This window comes from Mauremys mutica, chromosome 16 (genome assembly GCF_020497125.1).
Source record: "Mauremys mutica isolate MM-2020 ecotype Southern chromosome 16, ASM2049712v1, whole genome shotgun sequence".
NCBI lineage: Eukaryota > Metazoa > Chordata > Testudines > Geoemydidae > Mauremys > Mauremys mutica.
This window is the reverse complement of record NC_059087.1, coordinates 15,571,822-15,587,645: the sequence shown is the minus strand read 5'-3', so window position 1 is coordinate 15,587,645 and position 15,824 is coordinate 15,571,822. Positions and strand designations below refer to the sequence as shown.

General features: G+C 40.6%; 1 protein-coding gene across 17 annotated transcripts in view; it reads right to left on the bottom strand.

Moving 5' to 3' along the window:
- FBRSL1 (fibrosin like 1) overlaps positions 1–15,824 on the bottom strand; it is a 734,888-nt gene that overhangs the window by 173,714 nt on the left and 545,350 nt on the right. The gene's annotated exons all lie outside the window — the stretch shown is intronic.

The following is a 15,824-nucleotide window of genomic DNA, read 5'->3' as shown; positions in this document are numbered from 1 at the left end:
GAGCTTTTAAAAAACAAACCACCAAATACCACAAGACTCATGATAAAACTGCAAGAGTTGGCAATTCTGCGTAGTATAAGCTAAGCCTGTGGACAAATATCTGATACCCTTTCTCCCCACCCCACACACACCTCCTTTCTCACCACCCTGCAAAGTACCCTCTTTGTCTACCACCTTTCCACTCAGAAATCAGTGACTCAGGTGCCATCTTGCAGATCTCACCACAATTTTGCTGTGAGTGACAGGCGTACTCTATGCTAACACCTTCCTGGTGTTTCCAGCCACGGAATTTATTCTTAGACAAGCAGTGATAAGGCCATTGTCATGGCCACCCACACTATCATGCAGTTCTAAAGGGAAACAGGAGGAGGTGGAGGCAGGGGAGCTTCCAGCCCCACCCAACTGTTTTAAGGATGGACTGTGTGCTGAAGGGCAGCGGAGTAGGTTTTGACTGTGGGGAGCTGTATTTTTTATATATATAGTATATGTATGTGTGTGTATATGTATATATATACACCCACACCCATTACGGGGAAGACAAAAATACCCAACAGCCTGGAAGTGAAGAAAAATTGGCTGTCTCTGCAAACTCTGTGGCCAAGCTGGAAAGACAGAGGCGTGATTGAAATTTTTGTTTAAAGAAAACCCACTCCAAGTGTCAGAAATGTCCAAAAAACGCAAACCTCTCCGTAAACACAGAGGAGGTAGTGTGCATTAAAAAAAAAAAGTCTTTCATGAAAGAATTTATTACACTGACAAGAAAATAGGCAATTTCCTTGGAAAGGTAGATGGTGTCTATTCCTACTGAGAGGAGGGGGGCAAAGGGGGGAAAGGCTTAGAACTGTTGACCATTGCAGTCTTGGATTTTGCTGCCACTGTTTGCTTATTTATCTTTCCCCCAAAGCATAAAGATGTTTTGATTGTACCACTTATGATATATTTGTAGGAAATGTTAAAAAAAAATAAAAAAATCCTCCCTGAAATTTTCCATATTGTTCTTTCCAGTAAATGCAGTGAAAGGAAAGGAGGAACTTTTATCTTTGCTGCCTTCTCTCACCCTAGACAGAGATAATGTCTAGAAGAAATGGACTAGTTGTGCCAGAAGTAACGCATTTCTTAGAGGAGGAAAAGGAAAGGGTGTCGGGGGGAAGGGACAAGGTTTGAAGATGTGCTATCAGAAGACCAGCCATCCCACTGTGGGCTGTGAGACTGGTGGAGTTCACAGGCTAAAGAAAAAAAGATTTGGTCAGTACGGGTATAAAAGACCTCCAAGGAAACCAGATGGGTTTCAGGAAGGGTTACTGGTAACTCTTCTCTCTGTGATGTTGCTGTACTGATGACCCAACACTGAGAGAGAAGGGCATGTGCTATTGGAGATGCTACGGGAAATTATCAAAAGCCAAAATCAATGGAATTTAAGTTTCTAGGGCACTCAGACTATACCTACACTACAGGGCCTATGCTGGCATAGCTATGCCAGCATAGCCCCCTAGTGTAGATGCAGGGTACGTCAACAGAAGGAGTTTTTCTGCCAGCGCAAGAGGAACACCACTTCGAACCATGTTAGATATCCTGAGACCCCCATTCTTCTGTCAGAATAGTTGTCTATACTAGGGGTTAGACCAGAATAAAATCACACCCGCTAACCAACATAGTTATGCCAATATAGGTTTTAAGTGTGCGTTGGGTGTTTTTGGAAATTGTATCTGCTGTCTTTTGAATTACATGCAAAATCAAGATCTTCCTAGCTAGTTGAAATCTTTCACCTTCAGCAAGAGTTGGGTTGCTAAGGCCTGTGTCTTGGCTCAACAAAAGTAATTACATTACATTTGCACTGAGCTACCTAATTTGCATGTGTATCCATGGTAAGTGTGCATGCAAATGTGGTCATGTATTTGCATACACATTTTTGCAAATGGATCTCTACTCTCTGTTTATTTAAAATGTTCCACCAAAATAATATTGAACATGTGTGTACCTAAAACATATACACAGTATGTGTGTGTATAAAAATATTCACATATATATGTACACTACATTTATAAAAAACACTTCAGTATTGGATTGTTAGGACCAAAAACTCTACAGCTTACAATTTTACTCCACAGTTTAGGGCAATTGCGGAGAAATACTGTAATATTTTTGAACCGTGCATATACGAGACACTATATAGACTGAAGTTGGCCTCTGGTTTCCATAAACCTTTTTAAAGCCAATATTTTTGCTCCCATGAAGGAATCCTGGGCTACTTATTTTCCATCTTCGTAGAAGTGGTCAGATCAATAGTTCTGTGTATGTTACTTGGAAACATGTCACAACAGCTTCGAAAACCTCATTCCCCTTTGTCTGAAATCGATTGCTGTAATATGCAAATATTAAGAGAAAGGAAGCTTTAAGTTTCCTCTTAGGATCCTTTGTGAATCCTTCAGAATCCAGACACCATTAGGATGGAAAATTAAAACCCTGCCAGCAGTTTACCGTCTCCCCTGAGCGCCAGTCGTTCTGTGATCGTAACACTTTGCTCCAAGCCATGAAATTCTAAAATTTGCATATTCTTCTCTTCAGGATTGTTTCAGCAAAAAGATCAACAATAGTGGAACTGGCTGCCCATTAAAATAACCATCTTGTCTTACAATCTTGCTCTCTCTGAAAACGACAAAGGAAACGCAGGATTTCCATGGCTCCTATGTGCTGGGGAAAAGATAACACCATGCAGTCTTGTTTTAGATGTTACCACACACCCTATTTTTAGTTAACATGCAGGATCAGGAAAATCAAACTTGTGTTATAGTCTTTGAAAAGAAGCAAAGAGAAGTGCTATTCACTAGTCTTTTGTGAGAGTTTTTTTTTTCAGCACAGCTTGAGCCCTGAAGCTTTTATACAAAAAATAAAAAAACCTCCCCCCCCCCCCCAAGCAGTGTACAAAAATGGGGGGAGGAGAGAAGGTTTAACAAGCACCAAGTCATAGATTTTAAGCCGCTGCTAAAAATTTATGGATGTTTGGATCTTTGCCACACAGAACAGATTGGCAAGCTGATCAGAATCGCAGCAGGCTGCCTAATGAGTCCCACACAATTTTTCACCCCATATTTTTCCAATAAAAAAGCAGTTAAATACCAACCGCAGCCACAGCAGAGCCTGCCATCTGGCTGCTTTTTTCTCCAGCCATCATTAAAATGGTTCTTGGCAGTTTACACCTCGCTTTTTTCTCTACAGATGTGGAACGAATTTTCTGACAACCCTTGGATGAAACAGGGGACTTTATTGAGCTTTACAGATTAACTGCCTAACTTCTGGTCCTAATTTTAAGTGTCTTAGCACACCAGCGGCCTCATTTTAAGCGAGCTAATTGTAAGTATCTGAGCCCCACCGGCAACATTGGGCAAGTCACACTGAGATTTTAAATGAGCATTGAAAGGGGCCGTGTAACCAGTACTACCACCATGCTTGGGAAAGACTGGCCCATGCTGTGAGCTCATGAGAGGTTCAGAAAACGTAAGGATAGTGTTCAAAAGGATCTACAGAGGAAAGTGAAGAATTATGGTTGAAACTGATCTATTCCATCCAAATGAGCATCAGCGGCTTCCAGCCATGTTTTGTTGTTATTGTGGTTGGTTTTTGTTCTGTGTTTGTACTGCTACCTCCATGCAGCAGTTTTTCAAGACAAGAAGTAACAGGACACCAAATTAGTGGTTATTCCATGGAGCCTTTGGAACAGTGGAACCAGTGACTAAAGCTGGATCCCAGAATGCACGGGCAGGTATTTTAGGCAAGGGGGAAAGTTTGGCTTAAAATCACTTGGCTTTAAAAAAAATAAAAATGAAGGACTTGGAGGAATTTTTATAAAATCTACTTGCTCTTGGCAAGGACCTTATGTATGCAGTCATGGAAATGGCCCCATAATTGTACTCCAGAAATTAAGTTTTCATTCAAAATACTGAGCTTATTATAACCTTCAAGATTGTGAAGATAACCTTCATAATGTAAACTAATGTTCTGATGTCTGCCTGAGTATGGAGACAGCCTGAAACAATTGCTCTGAGAAGAGCATGTTCCAATTCTTCTCAATGGGTGTTAACTCTGATGTCTACTGATGATAGCTAACTATATTAGTATATAAGGTAAGTCACTGCTGATCATTTTAGCAGAAACACCCAACTAATGTACATCGCCATTGTTACTGGATATAGAGGCAGATTTTGGGCGGTGGAGCAGTTAGCTGCTGTCAAGGATTGACGAGTTGGGAAGTTCAACCCTCGTGCTCCAATTGTAAAGTCACCTCCACCCATGACAAAAAAGGTGTAGAAAAAGTAGACATGCATACCTTCCCCACTGTGCAAAAACGTCAACTGCCAGCAAGATGCCAACCAAAAATGACCTCCACCCCTTCCTGAGCGCCAAAGGCCCTAAATGTCCCCTTCCCAGCTGCCTAAATCACCAGCTTCATCCAAACAGTAGTGATGCACTTTCCATACACAATTCTGCAATACACTGGAAGTCTGGGGGCAACATAAAATGAACTGACATTAATATCAGAATACATTTAAAATAAAACAACAATTATGTATGTTTAGGGATAATTGTTGGTGGGGAGCAGCCAGGGACGGGATCCTATGGTCCTGGACTGAGGGGAAGATCATGTCACATCATACTGGAGTCTGAAATGGTATAATTTGAGTCTAATGTGTAGTGGGGGATAAAGAGCCGTACTTATAGCAAAACAAATTTAAAACCAAACAAACGTGACAGAATCACTTCGTGTCTTGTTCCATATTTAGTAAATTTTGTTCCTAAGAAATGTGTGAGGTTTTTTTAATGTATATAGTGACATTTGCACTTTTTTATATAAACATTTTTACAGTATTTCATTACCCCAGAACACACCAGCTAATAGCCAAATCCCTAAAGCTGCTAGCAATAAAATCTGGCTCAAGAGTTGCCTCTGAATAACTTCTATTTCGTCAATGCTTTTGAACAGCAGGCTGGCTAATAAACAACTGAGCAGTAAAACTACAAGTTATCCAATACTGCCTCTGTCTTCTCCAGTTCAGGACCAGCTATAATATGATGTGGAAATATATCCATTGGCCAACCAGCCTCTGGGAATTCTTATGTTTCATGTCGGTTTGTCTTTATTTGGGTTATTTTGGGATATCCACAAAAATGAGTCCCAATTCCCTATCCCTTGCTCTCCACCTCCCCACAATCACACACTCTAGCAAGCAAAACATTCTGGCTGCTCAAATGTGGTCAGGGAATAGACTATTGCAAGGGAAAAAACACTAGCTTCATCTTAATGGTTTCCATCCAAATGATTCAGCCCAAAGGCTTTCCTTCACACAAGTCTAACACAATAGGATTTATAGAACTTGCTTGTGCTCTCTCACATTCTATCTATCCCTGTCAAGAGTTCTCAGCCCACAGAGGAGATAGCAGGGTAGCTGAGAACTTGCTCTGAATATAATTTTAATTTTATCATCTTTTTATTTAGGAATTAACTGCATCTAAGAGAGTTTGGCAGATTACCTGTGTATTGTAAACAGTCTTATGTTTTACAGACTCCTTTATAACTAAGGTCCCAGCACTGCAACGTGGAATTCTGCAGCTGCAGGATCAGCCAGAGGGGCAGTTTCTCTCAAGCAAGTTTAATTGTACTTTCCGTATGGCAGGGCTGATGGAAAAACTGAAGGGAGAATTTTCAAGTGACTCTACTAGGTTACAGAGTTAAATAACAGGTGCCTCCTCATTCAGCACCCAAACATATATACAGTTGACTTGTGAGCTGCGTAAATCCACAGCTGGCTAAAGAACATCCTAAAATTCATATTACTGGGTTCCAGGGCTGCTCCAGCACTGCAGCTTGTTTTCTTTTTCTGCTCAGTACTGCTACTTCTTTATGATTACTGTTACCTTTATGGATAACACTATTAGAGTGGTATCCAATACTGGTGCTGCTGTACTTATAGGTCTCTCAGTGGTCCCTTGTTCCCTAATATTTATAAGGTTATAACTAGGCTGTAAAAATTTTGCTCTGGGCTAAAATTTGGCATACCAGATCTTGCTCCTAAAAAGATTTTTTCCTCTACACTATACAAATAAAATCTCCATTGAAAGATAAAACACCACAAAAAAGAGTTCAAGAAAACAAACATGGTTCACCATTATTTGGTAAGTCCATAATTTTTAGGAAAAAAACCCCAAAGAAACATACTTTCTACAAAGAAAAAAAGGCTTTGTTCTTGGAACTGTGAGAAAACCACTTGAGTCCAAGTGATGTCCACAGGAAAGGAAAATAAACAGGCTCAGGAGCTCTGGGGATGCAAATAGGACATCTGGACCCAGAGGGAGTTGGGCATAGGACACAATTCTATTTGGAAGCTGTGGTACTCTAGAAATCCTTTAAAGTACATGAGGGTCTTGCCACTGACTTCAGTGAGGCCAGGATATCAACCTGTATCTGGATGGGAGGCAGAAGTGTGTAGTATTTTGCAGCGGACAGCAATTTCAAGTCCTGCCAAGCTGGTTAAAGCAGGGTAGATATTTTCTTTTTTATTCTGTTTTCCTGAAAAGTGTCAATGTAGCAGGACCATTCTGGATACAAGAGATTTCTTGGGTTACTCGAAAAGGGTACATATGCAGCTCTGTGGCTCACTCCCATAAACTGAGTTCATCCGTTTTCTGATGATCTTTACTGTTTTAGAATTCACATCCAAAGCCCAGTTTCTCCTGGGAAATGGCCTCCCCCTAGATCTAATCTGTTTACTTTGGGGCGGGGAGAATTATTTTGGCATGTGAACAGGGGAGGTCATACACTGTGATGTACCTGAGAACAATTGCCACAGAAAGAGTTTTGTCTTGCCCCCAAGCATTTTGTTTTGCTGAATGCCCTTTGAATTCAGACCAGCATTTTAAACGGGGGTCTCCAAAGTTAGGATCCTAAATCCATATTTAGGCCCCTGCATAAAAGTGGCCTGATGTTCCAGTTATTGGGCTCAATAGAGAGGTAACTGGGTGAAATTCTGTGGCTCGAGTTATACAGGCGTCAGACTAGTTACTTAGATTCTGGCCTTAGTATCTATGAATTCCAAGTTGCCAAGTGCTCATGCTGCGTGTTTTCTGCACCACTGAACATCAGGCCATTTTTATTCAGGTGCCTAATTTACAGGGTCCAAGTTTGAAACAGCTGGTTTTAATCTATAATGTTGATCAGGTTTCATTGGGTATTTGCTGTTTGTTCTCAGTTATTAACATTTGAAAATTAACTACTGCGTACAGACAATAACTTCCTAATGTTACCGAATACATGTTACTGTATTCACACTGTAAAGACTCCACATCCTTGTTCTGATGCAAGACTTGGGTATAAGGCCATTACGGTGCTGTATTAAAAGCCTAAATATATACTGACACATATTTTTGCATTTACACAATGAGCTGTCAAAAGCACACTGCAACCACCCTCACACAGCCATTACAATTTGTCACATTGGGCTCCATGTGCCACACCAGAATCATATTAATTTATTCACTTAACTAGTGTTGTGAAAGGAAAAGGAAACTGATGGAACAGCAGCAAAATCTATGTGCAAAGATTTGACTTCAACCCACAGAAACAAGTCAGGACAAATCAGAAGTCAACTTTGAATTCACTGACTTTTGCCCTCAAAGGGTAGAACGGACGTCTTCAGAGAGTGGGTAATTGTGCGTACCGTGAGATAAGTTTGAGGCTGCTTCATATCTGCACATATGGGGGAAAAGCAGCAGCAAAGAGACGTGCAACTGTTGTACCTCACTTTGGCATCCCTACAAATCTCCATGGGTTCTTCCAGACACAGTCCCACAGGGTGTCACCAACATGTTTTACCATATCTGGTCTCTCCATATCTTTCACACATTACCCCTCTCATTGCAGCAAATTCTGGCTGACCACCCTTCCCCATGGCCGGTAGGGCCCTAACCACAGCAGAACCCAAATGTGTGCACCAGTTACTAGAAACCGATGCAGAGGGTCTGCATCCCCTATACCGCTCTGAAAGAGGCACAGCCAGTGGATTCATTTTTACAGGGTTTAACCAACCATACAACCACACCTCACCCTTCCTCTGAACAAGGATTGTTTGAAGTGTAGCTGAGGAGGGAAGGTTCACAGATGGTCCTTCCACTCCAACTTCAGCAAGGCTTTGTCCCCATGTGACCTTTGCAGACTCTCTGAAGTGCAGAGGCCTACAGGCAGGAGTAACTTGCATGGGGCCAGCAGATGGTTCAGAATATGGTGCACATTAATACACTCTTTCTGCATGCTTGCCTCTGCAACAAAAGTGAACAGGGCTGGGATTTAGTCTCTATACAGTCTCCAAAACCTAGGTCACAGCATGATGAGTCCAATGCAACTGAGAAATCTTTACTGTCATTACAAGCTATACAAGTATTGCCAAAGATTTAAAAAAACCAAAACACTTCAGTCTTAGTTTTCTATTGCTTTATTTCTGTGGGTTTAAAGAGAGGCACGCTAATGTTTTTCTGAACTGTTCTTTTCATTATAACAGTGAATGATTCTAGTAAAAATTGCTTCAGTTATGATGCAGGAAAATGTTACACACATGCAGAATTATGGGCTATGTTATCCTGCAACTTGCCAAGAACACCTTTCAAGGAAGAAATCAATCTCCCTCTAGGTTTGTTTGTAAACAAATATATATGGCATTCCTAAAATAAATGCAACAATGGATGTTTTCTCACCTGATACTATCAGGCACTCTAAGTAAACTCAGGAGTTTCTTGTGAACTGAGCTGGGCATACATTCTTTTCCTGTTGGGACATATGCCTTTATAGAACTGCCTTTTAGAGAATTCCCCCCAAATATTTTTGGAATAGCAATTTTATTACTCAACCTACCCATGTACCGTGTGCCTTCAGCATTGGGATTTTATTTTTCCAAAATACCAAGCATGTGCACGTTGAGATTTTTTTGGAGGCTTTTAACTTGGCCAGATTTGGTTGAATTTCACAGTGATGGCAAAAAAGCAGATTTCTGACACCAGAGCCATCCACTGCCAAATTTCAAGTCCCTGCTCCAAAGCATGGCAACACCAGAGCTTCTGAACAAAACAGTTGCAAGAATTTTTTATTTTTACCATGGACAAAACAAAGTACTTTCTCCTAATCTCATTCTTGGAAATGGCTGAACACTTTTAGCTAAAACTTTCCAAAAAAAATTCACCCAGAGGCAGACATTTAGCATGGAAATTTCAGCCTGAACAGTTTAAGGTTGGCAAAGTTATAAGCAGCAAAGAGTCCTGTGGCACTTTATAGACTAACAGACATTTTGGAGCATGAGCTTTCGTGGGTGAATACCCACATCCGACGAAGTGGGTATTCACCCACGGAAGCTCATGCTCCAAAACGTCTGTTAGTCTATAAGGTGCCACAGGACTCTTTGCTGCTTTTACAGATCCAGACTAACACGGCTACACCTCTGATACTTGAAAGTTATAAGCAGCTGCCATCAGGGTCTTATATAATGAGAGGTGTCAGGCAAATGTAACTCTATGAAGCACTACCAGTTCCATCTATAAGTACAGTAATGCACTCACGTATGTCAGATCTATACACCATTGTCATGAAGCTGTTTTTAAGGAGTTAAGAATCATATATGTTATTGTGAGACATGATGTTTATTGTGAAGGACTGTGAAGCTGAAATGCAAGAAGGCATAATCTTACAACTAAAGAGCTTTATAGTAGGGGGACACAGATTAAATCATGAGTACTCTAGAGAATTTAAAGACTCGCCCATTATTCACAGAGATCTGGAATCACTTTCCAGACATTTTGGGTGATTGCAATACAAACTTTACCTAGACTATTAAAGGCTACGTCCAATTAAAATACGTAAATTCCCACCCACAGGATCTACAGATACAAAGCACTAAATAAAAGCAATGTATTTTTATCCTCACCACTGTTAATCTTTGTAGGGATTTTCACATATGATAGATAGTTCCTTATCTAAATTTAAACATAACTCAAGGATCTACAAGTCCAAAATAACAATAAAATAATATTAAAAAAAAAATCGAACAATGGAGGTAAGTTAGAAAGACAGAAAAATGAGCAGTGTTTGGAAACGCACATTTCCTCCCTCAATCCTATTCCTTACTAACTGTGTGTTATGTTCAACTTTCTCTAGGGAACTGGCCAAAAGTTAAGAAATTATAACCAAGTGAATCAGTTTAGTATTACACTTAACCCTTCTAGAACCCCAAGGATGTAGTTAGCATAATGAATTACCGACCATATTGATATAAACTTTTGAAACATATTAGAGGCATCATGGCCTAGTAGATTGAGCATGTGGCTGCAAAACAGGATTCCAGCATTCTAATCCTGGCTTGGACACTGACAGCTGCGACCTTAGTAGATCACATAAGGCCCAACTCTGCTATCCAAACTCATGCTGAGTGGTACCCAACAACCGTAATGATAAATGATTTCAATGGGGCTACTAGCATAGTAGGGTGTGTCTCGTGTTCTATGAATATCTATGGCCTGTGTTATACAGAAGTCAGACTAGATGATCACAATGGTCCCTTCTGGCTTCAGAATCTATAGGAATAAGCCATCTTGATTTCTCTGAGGCAATGGCAATTTCACCATTGATTTCAAGGGGACCAGAATTTAACCTTATCTACTTCCCTTTCATAAAACTAGGATCATACTTACAGACCTCAGAGGACTGTAAGGATACATTCATGTTTGTTCAGAATTCTGAATATTGACAATGGTATGTGTCATGTATTATTTATGTGTATTAATTAAAATACTTTGGTTGAAATTTACAATCCAGTTCATTAGACAGAATGACATAAACCCAGTACTCACTCACACACTTGTCACTAGTCAGACCCTAAATCTAGTCACAGACTAAAAAAGTCACACCTCTTTCCTACAGAGAACTACTGTTTGCTTAGATGTTAACATTAATTTCACATTGTTCTCGGAGTCTGCTCCTGCTCTGCTGACTTCAATGATGCAGGATCAAAGCATTAGTTTCTAGATACGCCACAAAATCATCATATAAGGCAGTGAATATTTTTACTCTCTATCAAAAAACAATGGATGCTGTCTTTTTTGCCACTCAGGGACAGATCCTCAGCACATGTAAATTACCAGGTAGGCCTAATTTATATCACCCGAAGATCTGTTCCACTGGTATCGCCGTTGGGTTTTCTCTTAAAATTTCCCATCAGTGCAATATAATTGGTACAGGTCCCGCAGGGGTAACAATAACAAGAAATCTGGTGCAGCCATGGTACCATCATGTTGTTTAATTCTGATCAGAGAAAACCTGGGTGCTATGGTGGTAAAAAAGGTTGGTAGCTGCCAGCATCTCCTCTACACTAGAGTTCCCAATGCTGGAGCTGCCAGCAATGAGAACTTTTAAAGAAAAGGTAGAGACAAGGCCAATGATGCAAGCATGTTCCCTTGAAGTCAGAACTTTGAACATTATCAGCTGCAGACACTGGACAGATATTTACCATGATATGGGGAACTATTATTACCCCTTGAGCTAGAAATGTGAACTCTAATTTAGCAATAACGTCATTAGCCTCTGGATTCATTATTATGTCTCAGAGTTGCAACTCATGGACCAATAACTTTTCAGCAACTCCAGTCCCTGTTGGTATAAATGTATATCCCCAGCATGCCAGTGAGAAGAATAACCTACCAATAAAACCTATTATTTCTCTCATAAGACTAACTTCCAAAGTGAGAAAATGTCCTGCTATTGTCATATTTCTGATTTCACATGTGTTAGCTTCGCTGTGTGTGCGCGCGTGCACATGTGTGTATATTTTTTACATAATATATAATGGAGAAAAGAAAATTAACACTACTAATATTGTCCCCTGAGGTAAACTTCCTGCTGGGTCTGTAACTTTTAATATTTACATTAACAGTCTAATTGTTACATAACTATGAGAAAATCTTGGTTCATGACTGGCTGAGAACACTAATGTGACAAGTCATCACATTTCCAAAGCCCAAGGCCAAGCCTTTCAAAAAGCAACTAGGCCTAGAATTGTAAAGGTATTTAGGCTCCTAACTCTCATTGAAATCAATGGGAGTTAGGTGCCTAAATACCTTTAAAAACCCAGGCCCTAGTGATTTTGGGTGCCTCCATTTTCGAGTCTCCACCTGACACACCTTAAGGGAGCCTGTATTTCAGAGAGCAAGTGCTCAGCACTGTTTGTGACTCAGGTCCCTTTGATGTGTCTCAAGTTGGGCACCTCAAAGTGGAGACTCCACAAATCAATTATCATTTTTAAAAATCTTGGTTAATATTTACGTCACACTAAATATAAAGTACACCTCTACCTCGATATAACGCTGTCCTCAGGAGCCAAAAAATCTTACCGCGTTATAGGTGAAACCGTGTTATATCAAACTTGATTTGATCTGCCGGAGTGCGCAGCCCCGCCCCCTACCCCCCAGAGCGCTGCTTTACCGCGTTATATCCGAATTCGTGTTATATCGGGTGGTGTTATATCAGGGTAGAGGCGTATATAACAGTTACGTCCCTATATCTCCGCAGAGGTTGATATCTATTCAATTTTTCTCTATTTTGTGTACATGTTTTTCTCTATGTATATATTGGCATATTCTATACATTTTGTCTATCTATACTGAACATTTTTAAATGAACAGGTAAACAAACCATCAAGGCCAGTCTTCATATTCCTCTGTTCATTTATAATGTTCATTTCCAGCCCTTTAATTTTGGGACAAAATACCTGCTCACTGGTTCTAATACAACAAAAGGCAGTTCTCAAGTACTGTACAAGTATATCAGTAAAATACTGTACCCCACCCAACAGATTTTCAAAATAGCCAGGCACTTTAACTGGCAACACACATATATAGGCGAGGGGAACATAAGGGGTGGGGCAGTAAAAGAAAGAGGGCTTTTTTTAAAAAAATATTATTTCTTTGACATAAGGCAGCCTTCCCAGACATTATCAATAATCACTGTTCCAACTGTCTGATGCATATGCTGGCCTGCTCTGTTACATGAAGTGGCTCTCTGCTGGAAGAGGCATTAATTATGAGCAGGCAAGAAGAAACTTCTGTGACGGTGACAGTGGCTGCTCCACTGGATGATTCTCCCTGTGCTAAGCTTGTTTTCATTAACTATCTAAATAAACGATAAAAGGCCTGGGACACAGGCAATGGGAAGACAAAACCATAATCACTGGATTATCTGGCTGACTTCCTATATGCAGACAAGGAAGCATCATTTAGATCTGTGTGTGTGCCTACGCAGATTTCCTGTCATAACTCAACCATCAGTATAAATATTAGCCCACTGGGAGCTTGAAGTTTTGGCTACCTTTATGATGCTGAGGTTTAAAAACAAAAACAAAAACAAAACAAGCAAAACCCTCATGGTATGAGGTTTCATATTAGGCCTGTGACTTAACAAAATAAGATAATGAGGACAGAGAAACCAATGGCAGAAAGACTGTTCTCATATTGGTACAGTGCTGCCAATCCTCATGATTTTATTGCAAGTCTCACCATAGCTGTTGTTTCTTGTAAAGCCCCAGCTCCTAGAGTCATGTGATTAAGTTGGAATCTCAGCTTTCATTAAAAAAAAAGTTTCTAGCTTTCCTAGCTGTGTAGAAAAGCTTGAAAATATGACCCCCTAAAGGCTCAATCACCAGAAGACAAATAAAAATATCCCCGGTTCAATATTTTCTAAAATGTTGTGGTTTTTTAACCCAATCTCGTGATTTTTGGAGCCTGACTCAGAATTTTTTAGGGGTTAGTTATACTGCGGGTGTAAATCTGGAGCAGCTCCACTGACATCAGTGAAATTAAACAATTTCAAAATATTATAATAAGGGAGAAAAGAATCAGGCTAAGAGAAGTAACAGCTGTGATTACTCATGCAGACTGTGCATTAGGAAAGATCAAAGACTCATTTTTTTACAAAAAAATTTGGTTCCGTTTTTATTTGTACTGAATTAGGGAAAACTTGGAGCAAATATGGGCTAAGTAGCCAGGTTAGCCCAAAATTCTTCAATGCTCTTAGAACACAATATTAATACTATCAGTGGATGGTTGATGCTGTTAATCTGAGAGAAATTTATGCCAGCTGTTGTAGGAGGCTTCAGTCATTCAAATGCAAGGTAGATTTCCTCCCCCCACATGATCATACCTGGATAGGGATGGAATAGAAGTAAACATGACCTTTTGTTGAAAAGTCCTATCCTGCCCCCAGATTTCATTGCTCAGAAGATCATCCCTATCTTGCTGACACAGGGAACAGCGACTAGCAAGAATGGTTTTAAAGGTTAAACAACTGAACCTTCTGTCATGTTTTTTTTTTTTAAAAACAGGCAGACAAGAGCACTACAAATCAAGCAAAATGACCTCTCAGCAGAAGCAGAGGGCAAAAGTGTACACAGCATTATCCTGTTTGGAACACAATACACAGAAACTCCGTTCACACTCGGATTCTGTAGAGAAAACAATTGTCTTAATCATAACCCCTTGGAGCTAGCAACTTTCAGGCACTGGTTTTGTATCAGGAAATGCCAGATCTTGGCAGCAAACATGTTACCAATATGTCTGATAAAACAACAGCATTCTCTGTATGTGTATTATCTCCAAGACCTGAAGAAAATAGAAGCTAAAAATCTGAAATGTCCTCTTCCGAAAAGAGGCACAAAAGCTATGGACTGTCTTTCCCAGGTATGTTGGGTAGTATCACTTCCCTGACCAGCATTGCTCCTTTAAGAAGATCAAAGCGGCACAAAGAGGGGTTAAATAGGGACTCCAACCAATTGCAGCAAGTAAGCTGAGGCCCCAAACATTCGCTGAACACTCCAAAGTCTTCCCCTCTCTCACTCACATCCCTCCATCTTTACTCCCCCCCAAAAGCTGAAAACATCCAGATGACTACGTAAGGGAGAAGCCTTTTCAAGTGGCCTGAGCACAGGACTGGGAGCCAAGGCCTCCTGAATTCTAATCTCATCTTTGACAGTGACTGCCCTCAACTTAACTTCCCTGCACCTCCTTTTTTCCATCCTTAAGAATGGGTATAATGAGAAACAGAATGAGCAGTTTACCAGTATACGTATACCAGTATACTAGACCAGCAAAGAACGCCTTGTGTGGCCATGGCTTATATTGGCAAAGTTGCACTGTTACTGGTATAGCTTATTCCACCACCTTTATCTCCTACTCACTGAAACAAGCTGTTTTGATGAAAGTGCTGTTTTGCTAGTATAACTGAATCGACACAAGGGGCTTTTCCTGGCACACCTATGTGGCCATAAACCTCTCCTCTTCGCCCCCGACCGACACAGCTATGCTGGCTGAAGTCTGTAATGTACACATAGCCTTCCCTACTTCCCAGGGTTTGCGATAATGTAACAGATAATTGTGATAAAAGTGAGCAGGATAACTCAGCTAAATCATGATCCTCCATTTGGAAACCACGTCTCATGCCCCATATTCCTCGACTCATCATCTCTCTGCTTAGATTGTAAATTCTTTTGAACTCCTGGACAATCACTGCACTGTAATGGAAGAGGATGCAGCCTCTGGTCTCCTTTAAGGTTATCGGGGTGTGCTCCGTTCTGCAGAGGCTAGCATCACGTTCCTTGCACACTCACCCATGGGCCAGGCACAGTCTCGCCTCTGATGCTGAAAAAGCTTTGAAATGAAAAGTTCTCTGTGTTGTCATCGTGGAGAGGATGGCGCTCTACTTCCCGTCCAGTACAGCTCAGCAGTTGAAGATAGAAGTGGGCCTTGGA